The 12,685-nt window shown below is 40.3% G+C and overlaps 1 long non-coding RNA gene across 1 annotated transcript; it reads left to right on the top strand.

Moving 5' to 3' along the window:
- The first annotated feature begins 5,416 nt into the window (after window positions 1–5,416).
- LOC123020423 lies at window positions 5,417–7,325 on the top strand. Its single transcript, XR_006414091.1, has 2 exons — window positions 5,417–5,543; window positions 6,839–7,325. It is a non-coding gene; the product is annotated as an uncharacterized LOC123020423 (long non-coding RNA).
- The last annotated feature ends 5,360 nt before the right edge of the window (window positions 7,326–12,685 follow it).

The raw sequence follows: 12,685 nt of genomic DNA, 5'->3' as shown, positions 1-12,685 counted from the left end.
TTAACACAAAGAACTCATTTAAAGGAAATCACTGATGTAAAGAACTATTTTAAGATTATTTTCAAAAATGACAAGAAAGGACAAAATTGAATCATATATACTAGATTCACAGATGTGAGGAAATGAAGTAATTAACAGCCTGCAAGATACTCTGAACCATGTGCTGTGGCATAAGAAAGTTATGGAGGTCTTTTAATCCAGCCTCAAAAATAACTTAGTGCTGCAGTGATTACACAAAATCACAATGTCATTTTAGTAGCATATTATAAAATATTAACAATGGATCTTAGTGACCTATATCTATCTTGATTTCACACTCCTATGTTAAGTAGAAATGTACACACACACACTCTTTTTCTATGGAACATTGCAGGTGTTAAGTCTACTATTTTGGCTATTTCTGAATCTTGTTTTGTGTTTTAGAATTTATGTTGTGCTAACTTGTTTCACCTTACACTATAATATTAATGAGTTTCCTCATTTAGGCAACATCGTGGAAATTTAGATATAAACACACCCCTTTAATCCTGCCAACCTCTACCACAATGCTGTTTTTCTCTTTATTTTTCTTCCTTCCTAGAGGCCATCAAGGAAACATTACTTGTAGTCATCATCTTCAACTTATTTCCTTCATGAGTTCAGTGTGGTAATTGAGTTTATAATCAACTCACACATACAGTTCTCTCAACAACTCTTATGTCCCTACCTCCCTAGTGAGCTGTTAACATTTCAAGAAATTATATTGTAAAAAAGGCAAATACGCAAATATTTTAATTATAATGGCTCTTTATGGATATTGTGCATTATTTGAAAAAAAAATAGTGCATTTGCCTATCATGTTTCTTGTTCTGTACAATTGAATCCCAATTGAATATATAGGATACTTATATGTGGCTAAGTATTTGTCTTTTTCCCAAAGGGAAAAGCAAATTCAATCAGCTTGATGTACAAAATTTCACTTGGCTTTCAAGCACTGATGTTTGAAGGTGGTATATGAAGTTTCAACTTAACTTTTAATATATGCTTTTCTTCTAATTAACCTCCCTGTTTATGGGCAAATATAAAAAAGCTTTGAGGATTTAAGGATGTTGTGCAATGGCATGTATGTATTTACTAATGGGATATACTGGTTCAGTATTCAATGCTAGATGCTAGATTATGTTGGCATTTAGTGCTGTTGTACTCATGGTCCCAACTAGGCAAGTTAATGGGCAGGTTCACACATTTTCCTAACCCACCCAAAGGACAAACCACTGTGGGCTGCTGGTTCACTGAATAACCCACAATGGTGTTGAAAGATGATCAGTGTCTCCAAGACTTGCCATCACTTGTTTTTTGGTCAATCACCCACCCCTTGGCAGAATGAAACTTGTTTTTCAAAGAAAATTTAAACCCTGACATTCTCTTTGGTGGTTTGAAAAAAAAATGTCTTGCATTTTGTCCATGGATATTGCAGGGTTTTTTTCACTTGCCTGAGAGGTTGCAGTCATGGGTTCTTGCATCTTTCCTTCCACTTCCTGAGATGCACAGATGCAGCCATGGCTTACTGTTCCTTTCCCACCTCCCTCCTGTTTGTGCTCCAGCCCCCCCCCCCCCCGAGCAGCAGTTCTTGTTCTGACTTGCTCTTTACCTCATTGCCCTGATGCACCACAGCAAAAGGCACTTTTGCTCACTGCCCCGTCTCTGCTCCTCTTCTAATCAGTTGGAGGAGCGATTATCCGTGCCCCTTTCTGGTGCCTGACAACTTGAGAAGCAGTTTAAGGTCTGCCTCCCACATCACCTGCTCCCCCACACACATATACTTTCCCTTAATCAGAGAATCATATTTAGCTCATGCTGTCAAAGCCCCTCACAACTGTTCTCTGAGAACAGGATAAGCATTTCTGTGTGAGCTTTCCTTATTAACTGCTACGCCACCCTGTTGTCAGCCTAGTTTCCCCACATAGTCCACCCTCCATCTCTACTGTGGAGCAGTTCCCAAATTCTCATAAGTGGACACAACAGCGCAACTCATTTGTTTATTTATTTTTGCTGCTGTGAAATCATGATTAGATTGTTCTGCTGACAGATCTTGCCACCGAAGAGAGTACTTCTGGCAACTAATTTAAATAAGTTTGGTAAAGCACTATAAAGAATATGAAGTTTACTGATAAGGGAAATGCTGCATAAAAGTGATGTTGATGGGGTGGGCATTGAATAAATGGGATAGCCTATGAAGTAAATAAATGGGGTGCAGTTGTATGTTAAAAGTGAGGTGTTAATTAGACTAATGAGGTAGGTGGAGGCTTATATGGAGAATGCTGTCAGGTAGACGATTGTGAGGGGGAACTGTTTGCATTCCTCAGGCTTGCCAAAGGTATACTTATGGGGATAGGATGTTTACACAGGGTAAGTTTTCTATGGCATTAATTGGGGTATGGTGGGAATGGGAGGGCTTACCTACTGTTCACTAGCCAGTATGACAGTGGCAGGTGGAATAAGTCTACTGCTGTAGGACCTGTGTATGGCATACACATAGTATGTATGGTAATCATCCTAGATCTACTTAAAGATAGCTATGCAGATAGTGTGCTTCATGCCATGTTGCTATTTCAGATGATGGATTTATTAGATGTGGGGCTGATTTGAGCACTTGTTGATTTCAGTGGTGTAATACTCAGTCTCTGGCTCTGGAAGCTGTCCTCAAGGAGGTTATCCTCTCCTTGATTCACAAAATGCTGTGCAGGATTCAACAAGTGTCAATGACATCTGGTATGAATACTTCCTTTACAACCAGATGCATGTAAAGGAAGCACTACCATCTTTTCAAGTGGTCAAAAGCGTGATCTAGCATGGTTCTGAGGCAGCAGGAAGTGTTTCTGTTGGAGCCCAGTATAGTACCATGAGCCATGGTTGATGTGCAAAAACCTGGAATTCCAGTGTATAGTGATATTATGTTTTTTCCCCTAAACATGAGTGTTTATGGTCATAAATCTACCCTTATAATCCACAAGTGATTTGAGAACCATGCTATGGAAACAATTACAATTGTAGAATGCCTCAGCCTTCCTAAAGTGTGTTAAAACATGGATGTGAAGAATCCAGGACACCTGCTATAAGATGGAAACCATCTGTGTTTTCTCTCTTCCCTCAGGCTTTAGATTGGCAGAGCTTATTTGCAACACACACTGTTTCACTGGAGATTTTACATACAGTAGATTCCCCAACTCCAAAGTTAGCACTGAGAGGAAGGCACCCAATGTTGAAAGCAAGTTTGTACATAGTCAGCCACAACTTGTTATTTCAGATATAGATTTCCTCATTACTGTGTCTGAATGATTATGTGACCTTATTCTGCTGCTATGATTTCAAAAGTGACCAAAGGTGTGTGGAAAGTTCAGCAAAATCTGGCATTATCCCAGGCATCTGTGTTCAGTATTGATGTCCAGACAGCTTCAGTATGGGCAGTGCTCTTCAGTAAACAGTATAGCAGTCTTCTGTATGCTGCTCTGCTACAGCTGCTGCGTTCATGGCATCAGAGAATTTGTTCAAAAAGGCAGATGTCTCCAGCCACCGCAGACCAAAAAAATCATGTGTGGTCATTTTGAGAGACAGTTCTTCCCCTTCCCATCCACCTCTATCTTAGAGGTGCAGTGAGCCATGATAGAAACCATGCACAGTATCATGCAGTGGCTCTGGATGAGCTTGTGCTGATCATTTTTTCTTTTTAAAATAAAACAAAGTTCTTCACAGCAGCAATTTCAGCTTTCTCTGCCGTAACTCAATGGGTTCGAGTAGTCATGTATGACAATGCTTTAGCTGTGAAGACAGGAGGATTTGAAGGAGAAGAAGGCGAATAAATACAGTTGTGAGAAGGATGCCATTTAGAATGAGTTGAAAAATGCCTGACTCCTTGGCAGTGCTGTGGGGAGAAAGCAGCTTCTGCTATTGATTGCTTCATGCCTTATGAAAACTCCTTAGCTGAGCAGAAGGAGCCAGGTTTTATAATGTAAATTAAATGACAGAGAATGAGAAGGGAGAAACATCAAGCTGCAGAAGCATTCTTAGGAGAGCACCCTTCTCTGCTATGGGTGCAAAAGCACCTCTCCAGCCTGCATAGCCCAAAGTCAGGAACAAGCAGGTCTTAGTTAATTAGCTGCAAATACCTGCAGAGCAGGAGGAAACACCTCTTAAATAGATGAACAAGGTTTATCCTAGTTGAGTGGAGAAACAGTGAAAAAGAAAGACAGATGAAACAGCTACTTTTGAGTGTGTTGTGACTGGTATCCAAATTCACAAACCAGTAAAAACAATCCCTTTGCTAGCACCCATGGTGGGAACCCACCTTTGTGGCTAAGGCAATGCCTTCTCTACTTAACCTGGTATTACAGGAGTACATGGTTCAGAAATGAAACTGAAATATTTCTTCCATCCCCTTCTCTCTAGTAAACTACAAGAGAATGTTGCAAATTGTAGCTGGAATGTGCCCTTGAAAGCACAGCAGGACAATCTGCTCATTTTGAATTTTTAATTTGCTATACAGATGGGATAGGAGCAGAACAGCAAAGTGTGGAGATGAGGAAGAGAGATGTGGCAACTTACCATGAAAATGAAAAATTAAGTTGCATTTTTTTCTCTGGTGCCATACTTCTTCCAGCCCTGCCTGCACAGAAGCATGTGGTTGGTGCTGACTGCTCTGCAGACCTCTTCAGTGAGTTACCTGCTTCCTCCTGCTTAAGCAATGATACAAGTACTTGTTCAATGACCTCTGCAGCCAAAGGATCTACTACTGGCCATACAGAGAAGGCAGGTCGATAAACTGTACATTGAGGTGGAAGAGAGTTGAGGTAGCACAGAAAGGTGATACTGCAGAGAAGGGGTGGGAAAATATTTGTGGTGCGTCATAAGGATATTTCAGCCTTGCCCAGATGTTTGGAAGGCTGCCACTGTCATTTGAATGGCCACTCAGAGATGTGGTCTGAGACTACCTTACTTCATGCACCCATTCACTTGAAGAGTGAATGCTATTAGGTATGGTCCAAATTGACTACAGACTAGATGCTCACTGACCTGTCTTCTTTAAAAGCTCACATATGCATTTCACTGGTTCTTCCACTGAGTCCCTTCTGAGCTGCACCTGGTCAGTTTTGCAGCTGTTTCAGAAATTTTCCACCCTTTGTGCAATGGTGACTCTTCCTCTTTAACTTTTCCCTTAGTAGTGTGAGCTCTGTAGCTGCTAGAATCTGCTGATTGTTTAGGTGGTTCTTTCCAGGTTCATCTTCCCCTTTTAATTTTACCCCCCCCCACACACACACACACACCCTTGTCTTCCAAGAAGTAGTGAAGGATGGGTTGCTAAGATCTGTGAAGAGGCATCTCAAGGTCAAATCTAGTGGAGGTGCTTTTTTTCATCTTCCCTCAGCTGAAACAGATTGGGAAGAAGGGTCCACTTACATCTTCTGAAGATTCAGTGGTATGAGTGAGGAACTGCACCACCATCTGATTCAGATCACCAATACTGTGATATACCTACTGTGCCTTCTTCAGAGAAAGGTGCAGAACAGGTGAGCCATACAGGTGGGAGACACCTGCTATCTTGGGGGCCCACATGCATACCTTCCAGGGAGAGGTTCAGCTGAATGTACAGGCAGTCCCTGGCTTACGAACATCTAAGTTAAGAACAACCCATACTTATGAATGAACTGCTATAAAGCCTATTAATTTAAAAAGATTAAGAGCCACACTGGAGAGCCAGTGTGGTGTAGTGGTTAAGAGCATGGGACTGGGACTCAGATGATCTGGGTTCTAGTCCCCACTTAGCCATGGAGCGAACTGGGTGACTTTGGGCCAGACACAGACTCTCAGCCCAACCTACCTCACAGGGTTGTTGTTGTGGGGATAAGATGGAGGAGGAGATGTAAGCTGCCTTGAGCCCTTTGTAGGAAAAAGGCAGGATATAAATCGAAAAACAAACAAACAAATAATTCAAGTTAAAGACCTGCAGAAAATCATCATCACCATAGAGAGGAAGAAAAAGGGGAGTGGGGGCCCAAAGTATGTCTTGGTGTCCCATTCATTCAGATAGGAAAAATTCTCTGGTATTTGCTTGGTGCAAAGAGGAGGCAACCGGTGAGTTGGGGGGGGGGTGGCTACAGATATTTGCATTTTTTCCACTTTCACCAGGGTTCTCTGCCCCTTAACCCGCATGAATGTGAAGGGTCAATTGTACATGATCTGACTTAGATACAAAATTAAAGACATTCTCAGGAACAGAACTCATTCAAAACCCAGGTACTGCCTGTATTTCCCTTGCAAAAGTACCCCAGAACAGGTAGACTAGCATTTTATATATTTAGATAGACTAGCATTTTCAAGAATAAAGATGACCTATCCATAGAACTAGTTATCATTGTCAATAGCATTTAAAAATCATTGAATTGAACATTTTAAACCATCTTATATTTTGAATTCTCAAAATGATAATGTGAAATACGTTTGTATTTGACTTGGGAAAACCTGTTTTATGCTTGAAAAGCAATTTGCATTCTGTTGTCTTCTCAGACATATGCATCTTTGACATGTCATGTAACACCTAAATACCATGTTGAGTCACTTGTTACATAGTGAATGGATTCATTTTAACATGAAGCTATATGTATGTGGGAAGTGAGGGAATACCCCTAAAGAGTAGGATAATGTACACATCTGTTTTACTAAACATATCAGAAACCAATAGACTTGGATCTTGGTTCTTCCTCTAAACTCTAATTTTAGTTTGGTGATGGGAACACACTTGAACACAGTACTTACACACAGATGTCCAGTTTTTGAGAAGTTTGTGATCTTTTTCACACTCCAGATTTGCCCCTACTTTAATAACCTGTGTGATACATATGCCTACTCATTGTGAACATGTTCCATCAGCTGCATCAGTCCACACCAGTGGGTCCAACTTCGGAACGAACTGCTTCTGCTCCAAGGAGTGTTTGCTACATCTTCAGAGGCTGTTTTACTCAGAACTGGCTAATAACGAGTCCTTGAATGGCTCTGAAAAATGTTTTGCTCTTCCCCACTGCTCAGTTTTCAGATGGATGCTTTTTGCTTTTCCACTCTTTTGGGAAAGTTCCTGGGAAAGTTCTTGTTTGTCCATCATTTGTATATCTGTAATATGTCTGTATACCCCTTAATTATTCCTTTTTGCTAACAATTTGCATGTGGACAGTGTGACAAAATACTATTTTCTTAAAAAACTCAAGAAAGAAAATCTTGCTCACAAGTCTTCACCAAACTAAAGGAAATGAATGTGAATGTATGATCGTGCATATAAAGCAATGTGCAACCATCTACTGGCGTTTAAGGGTTGTATTTCTTTGGCCTTTTCATACTTTGTGCATGACCTACATGTATCTACACACACTTCACAAGCAGCAATAGGGATCTTCCACTGTATACTACAGCATTACAAGATCCTAGAGTGCATAAATTACTGTTAGAATCCTGGAGATTTGTTATAAAACTGCAGACTGCCCAAATCTGCCAAAAGTGCTGAAAAAAATATGAAAATAGCGCCTTTAAACTAGAGGGGGCAAAGGAAAGCAGACTGGAATGCAGCAGGGGCATTTGAGCTGGGACATGTACTTTGGAGGCAGTCCCTGACTGGGCATGTAAATAAGGTGGAGTCCGTAACTGGAAAGTGTACGTCATTGGATGGGGAACACCCATACTTATAGCTAATTCACTTTCAGGTGAAATAACCTGAAAACCCAGTTTGGGCTGCTATGGAAAAAAATAGGTATGTATGGAGAAGGGTGAGTATGCATTCACACTGATTCAGCTGTATATAATGTGGAATACTGGGTTCAGGCAATGGGCAAAGGAGCCTGATAAACATTTGTTGGATATATTTAGTAGTAAAACTTTGAAGCATTCTTTTGGATTGTTATTAATGCAGTTCACTCTAAACTCTGAGCTAGCACAATAGGTAAATCTGATTTAAATATGAAATATAAAGCTCTTAGCAAATAAAGTTGTTGTTGCTAGTTGCAAAGTTGTGTCCAATCCATCACGACCCCATGGACAACATTCCTCCAGGCCTTCCTGTTCTCTACCATCTCCCGGAGTCCACTTAAACTCCCACCAACTGCTTCAGTGACTCCATCTAGCCACTTCATCCTCTGCCATCCCCTTCTTCTTTTGCCATCTATTGTTCCCAGCATTAGGCTCTTCTCCAGGGAGTCCTTCCTTCTCATTAGGTGGCCAAAATATTTGAGTTTCATCTTCAGTATCTGGCCTTCTAAAGAGCAAATAAAGTAGTAACTGTTTAAAACATAATCATCCTTTTTAAACAAAAAGGATACATAAGAATAGCCATTCTGGATCAGACTAAGGGTTAATCTGTCCATCCTGTTCATACAGTGACTTGCCAACTGCTTAGGGCAGGGGTCAGCAACCTTAAACACTCAAAGAGCCATTTGGACCCATTTCCCACAGAAAAGAAAACACCAGGAGCCACAAAACCCTTTAGACATCTAAAATGAAGATAACACTGCGTATATCCTCTTTTACCTTTATGCTATGTATAAAAAACTATAGTGTGTTGCATTTATGAAATCAATGATTCTTTTATATAATCTCCATCTGTGAACAGCTTCCCATGCCTGACTATTTCCTGAGCTGCCACAAAACTAGCATATGTAGTTGAATTTGCAGACTTAATCCACTTCTTGAAATTATTTTTGTTTAGTTCAACTTCTGCATCAGTTCCAAAATGGCTTTTTTTCTCTCATCTCCATCCAGATATTTTTCAGCAAAGGCTGTGTGTTTGGAAATGTCTTGCAACATTCAACTTTTTGTTGTTTGCCAATTTCTCACCACATATTAAGCATACTGGTAAACCAGTCTCATCAGCAGTGAAAGCAAATGAATCTGTCCACGTACCATTAAACGTTTTTTTTTTTTCTTCTGAAACTTTTCTTTTCTTGGATTTATCCATGGTTGGCCTACTGGGGGTTGAAAAGCTCAATAAATCATGTCCCAGCGGGTGTTGCACATTGGCTGTTGTGACTCATATTTTGAGTGATAGGGAGCTGCAGCAGAGGGATGAAAGAGCCACATGCGACTCCGGAGCTGCGGGTTGCTGACCCCTGGCTTAGGGGAAACTCCCTAGCAGGATATGTTCCTTGGCAACTAATGTACACAGGCATACTGCCTCTGATTCTGGAGGTAGCCATTTATAGCCTTCTCCTAAAAGACTTTGTCCAGTCCCCTTTTAAAGCTATACAAATTGGTGGCCTTCACTACAACTTGTGGGAGTGAATTCCATAGTATAACTATGTGCTGCATCAATTAGTACTGCCTTTTATCTGTCCTGAATCTCCCACCCATTAATTTCTTAGGATAAACCTAAGCCCTACTATTATATGAGAGGAAGAAAAATGTCTCCCTTTCCACTTTTTCCACACCCTGCATAATTCTGTATTGTTTGCATGCCTTGTTTTTGGCTTGCACTCCCTTTGTGCAAGTTTTTGCTACCTTTTTTTTTCAATTGGGTAAAACTTCCATTTTTTTCAAGGAACTCAAGGTGAGTTACATAATTCTCCTCCTGTTCGTCTTATCCTTGCAACAACAATCCTGTGATGTAGGTTGGGCTGAGACTCTGTGAGTGACCCAAAGTTGCCCAGTTACCTCCATGGCTGAGTGGGGACCACAGCCAAGACCACCTGAGTTTCCAGTCCTGCACTTTCTAAATTTCTAATAACAGCACTGCTTCTTACCCATGTTGGTGACCACTTAGAGCTATTTTTCCTAACCAGTGGTATACATTCTAGCTGAGCTTCTATTATTATGGTTATGAGTAACCTTGTAACATCTGAAGGAATTCCAACCTCCTCACTTCAACATCCTTTAAACACTTCCCTCCTTTTAGAACTATCTTTTCTTTTGAAATAAAATGTGACTGAATTGGACTTACTTGAAAATTTTCCACTTTGTGTGTGCAAATATGTATGTGTACTGTGGTTACTATTTCCAGTTGGTTCCACAATATTTACATCTTGTACTAGGACTTGGGTGTGATAATTTAGGATTAAATCCAGGGTCACCTCTCTCTGGTTGATGACCTGTCCTGCTGTTCTAAACGAAAATCACTTAAAGTATGGGGAAAAATCAATCTCTTTGTCATGACTGAATCATGCATTCAGCAGGTCAATATGGGAGTAACTGAAGTCTCCTCCTCATCATGTGGGGGTCTTCCTGATTTCATTTACCATCTCCAGATCATCCTGCTGCTTCTGGTATGGGGGACAGTAGCATGTTGCTAGTACTAAATTAATTTTGGAACCTGCTGTTGCCACCCACAGCACTTCTGTGGAACAGTCTGCCCCTTCTAGGAGTCTTCACTGGTTAAACTTTGTCAAGTGATGTTTCAGTATTGTTCCTAGGATGTAAAATGGAATAAGTGTGAAGTAAGTGTTTAGGGATAGTTTAGGATGAAGTTCAACAGGGACATGCTCTGTACAAGTACATTAACAGTAAATATTACTTTGAGATCCATCAAAATAAAACAATACCAAAATGGACTTCCTTTCCACTGCCTTGCCTATGACCTTTCATTGATCATTTATTTATTGCATGTTTTATTCTGCTGTTCTACCAAGGAGCCCAAAAAAATGCCCTATTATTTTTTTCTTACATTCTGCAGTGGTGGGCTAGAAAGGCCCATGGTATTATATGCCTTCATACATAGGAGTAATAAATCCTTGGACAGTCATGTTCAACACAATCAACAGCAGCTGGGATACTTAAAAAAATGAAGATCAATTAATGTTGTCTACTGCATGTCTATACAGAGAAATTGTCTGATTCTCTTGCTGTCCTTTTGCAAGGGGTTTTACTAGGGCTATTTTTATAAATTCAGCTAGCTGTCACCAGCTAGTTCAGATAGATGTGGCTGGAGTTGGTTCAAGAAATTTGGCTGCCTGATAAAAAGGACAAGATGACACCCCCACCCCCCCCCCCCCCCCCCCTCCATGTACAGAAGCCAACTGGATAAGAAATTGAATCCTCCTCCACTGTTGGACTCTTCCACCATGCTTGAGGGTAATTGGTTTTTTAGGTGGTCCAGGGCAGGCCTTGTGACACTGTTTACTCCCTTCTACTTTCACCAGAACAGAAGGGAGTTCTGCTGAAACATCTGAGCAACTGCTGTCACTTTCCTACAGCATTGGTCACCTTATTCTACCTAATAGTACAGCCAGCCCTAAATGTAGCTTCCAGGCATCTGAGGCTTCAGGATAGCATTGCTAAGTAGAAATATAGATACTGTATATCTTTAAGAAGTTACAATGTGCTGTTTTGCCTCTTGCTACTGCTACAAATACACTTGCTACAGTGTATTTGCTCACCTTCCCCTCTTACATACAGTGCAACAAACCTGAAGTCCTGTTTCCTGGAGCCAGTAAGAGCAGGAAATGGGCAAAATGACTAAGGGAAGAGTAGGGTTTAGTGAAAAGTTGCAGCATCCTCTTCCTGTTGCTTTGGTTCTTTGAAAAGTTCAAGAACGATCTCTAGATTGATACCTGGCAATTACAGAAAGGAACTATTTTCCAATCCTCCTATGCACTACTTTTCCAAACTCCATTTATCATAAGCTTCAGGGGTACATCCAGATTCAGATAGTCAGCACCGTTTTGGTGAAAAAGAGATAGAATTCAAATTCTTAGTTTGTGTGTAGCAGTTTTCCCAGCAATACTTGAGGCATTGTTTAGTAGCCTGATGGAACTTAATGTTGCATTAATCTCAAGAGTTGTTTATCATATTTTCTTTCTAGTGCAGTTATATAAAACTGGTTTTCATTTTTGTGATTCAGTTGAGTCTTGCTTTTGTCAGTATGTCTATGTTCATACATTATGCAGATATGGAATGCGCAGTGCTATGCTTTTCCTGGATAGACAAAGTATTCTTTTTCTTACGTACTCTTTAGAAAGACTCAAAGAAGAATTTGGCTCTTGTTTTGTAATGTGATGTTTCTTGCAAATCTTCACATTGCTTTCTTATGGTGCAACCTGGGGATGTCGGACACAAGAGGTTTAGTATTTGGAATATCTGCATGATATGCCCTGTAAACCCCAGGTTCAGTATCGGCAGAGTATGTACCTTCAGTATAAGGAAGCCTTAGACAAAGGCAAATGACACCCTTCACAGCATTTCAAGGTTTCTGATTCCTGTACAAACTGATTCATGAAAAAACAATTTGCCTTACATTTCAGGCTTTTTAATAAAAATAAATAAATGGATGTTGTAGAATGCATATTCAGGGCTAATTAATGCAAAATAGTGATCTTTTAAGCACCCTTTACTCATATCATCCATTCTATTCTGTGAAATTAATGGATGAATTCTTTCCTCCGCATTTCAAAAGTGTACTTGTGAAAGGACTCCCATCAGTCTAAGTATGGAAATAGAGTACGTTTGGGGCTAACTGGCATGCAGTTTATATTTTTATCCTGTTCACATACACAATATCCATGTAAAACAGTAAATTTAGACAAATTTAGACACTACACTCTAAGCATGCACTGAATAAAGTAAAGCAGGGCTTGAGCCATGTACTGAGTCCTCTTCTGCTTTTAATAACTGTGAGGCATTGAGATATTTCAAACTTGCACCTGTTTATCTGAAAATGGGTATTCAAGTAAAAACCCACTTT

This window comes from Varanus komodoensis, unplaced genomic scaffold (genome assembly GCF_004798865.1).
Source record: "Varanus komodoensis strain SLA01 unplaced genomic scaffold, ASM479886v1 scaffold14_1, whole genome shotgun sequence".
NCBI classification, from domain to species: Eukaryota; Metazoa; Chordata; class Lepidosauria; order Squamata; family Varanidae; genus Varanus; species Varanus komodoensis.
This window is presented reverse-complemented; position numbering and strand designations above follow the sequence as displayed.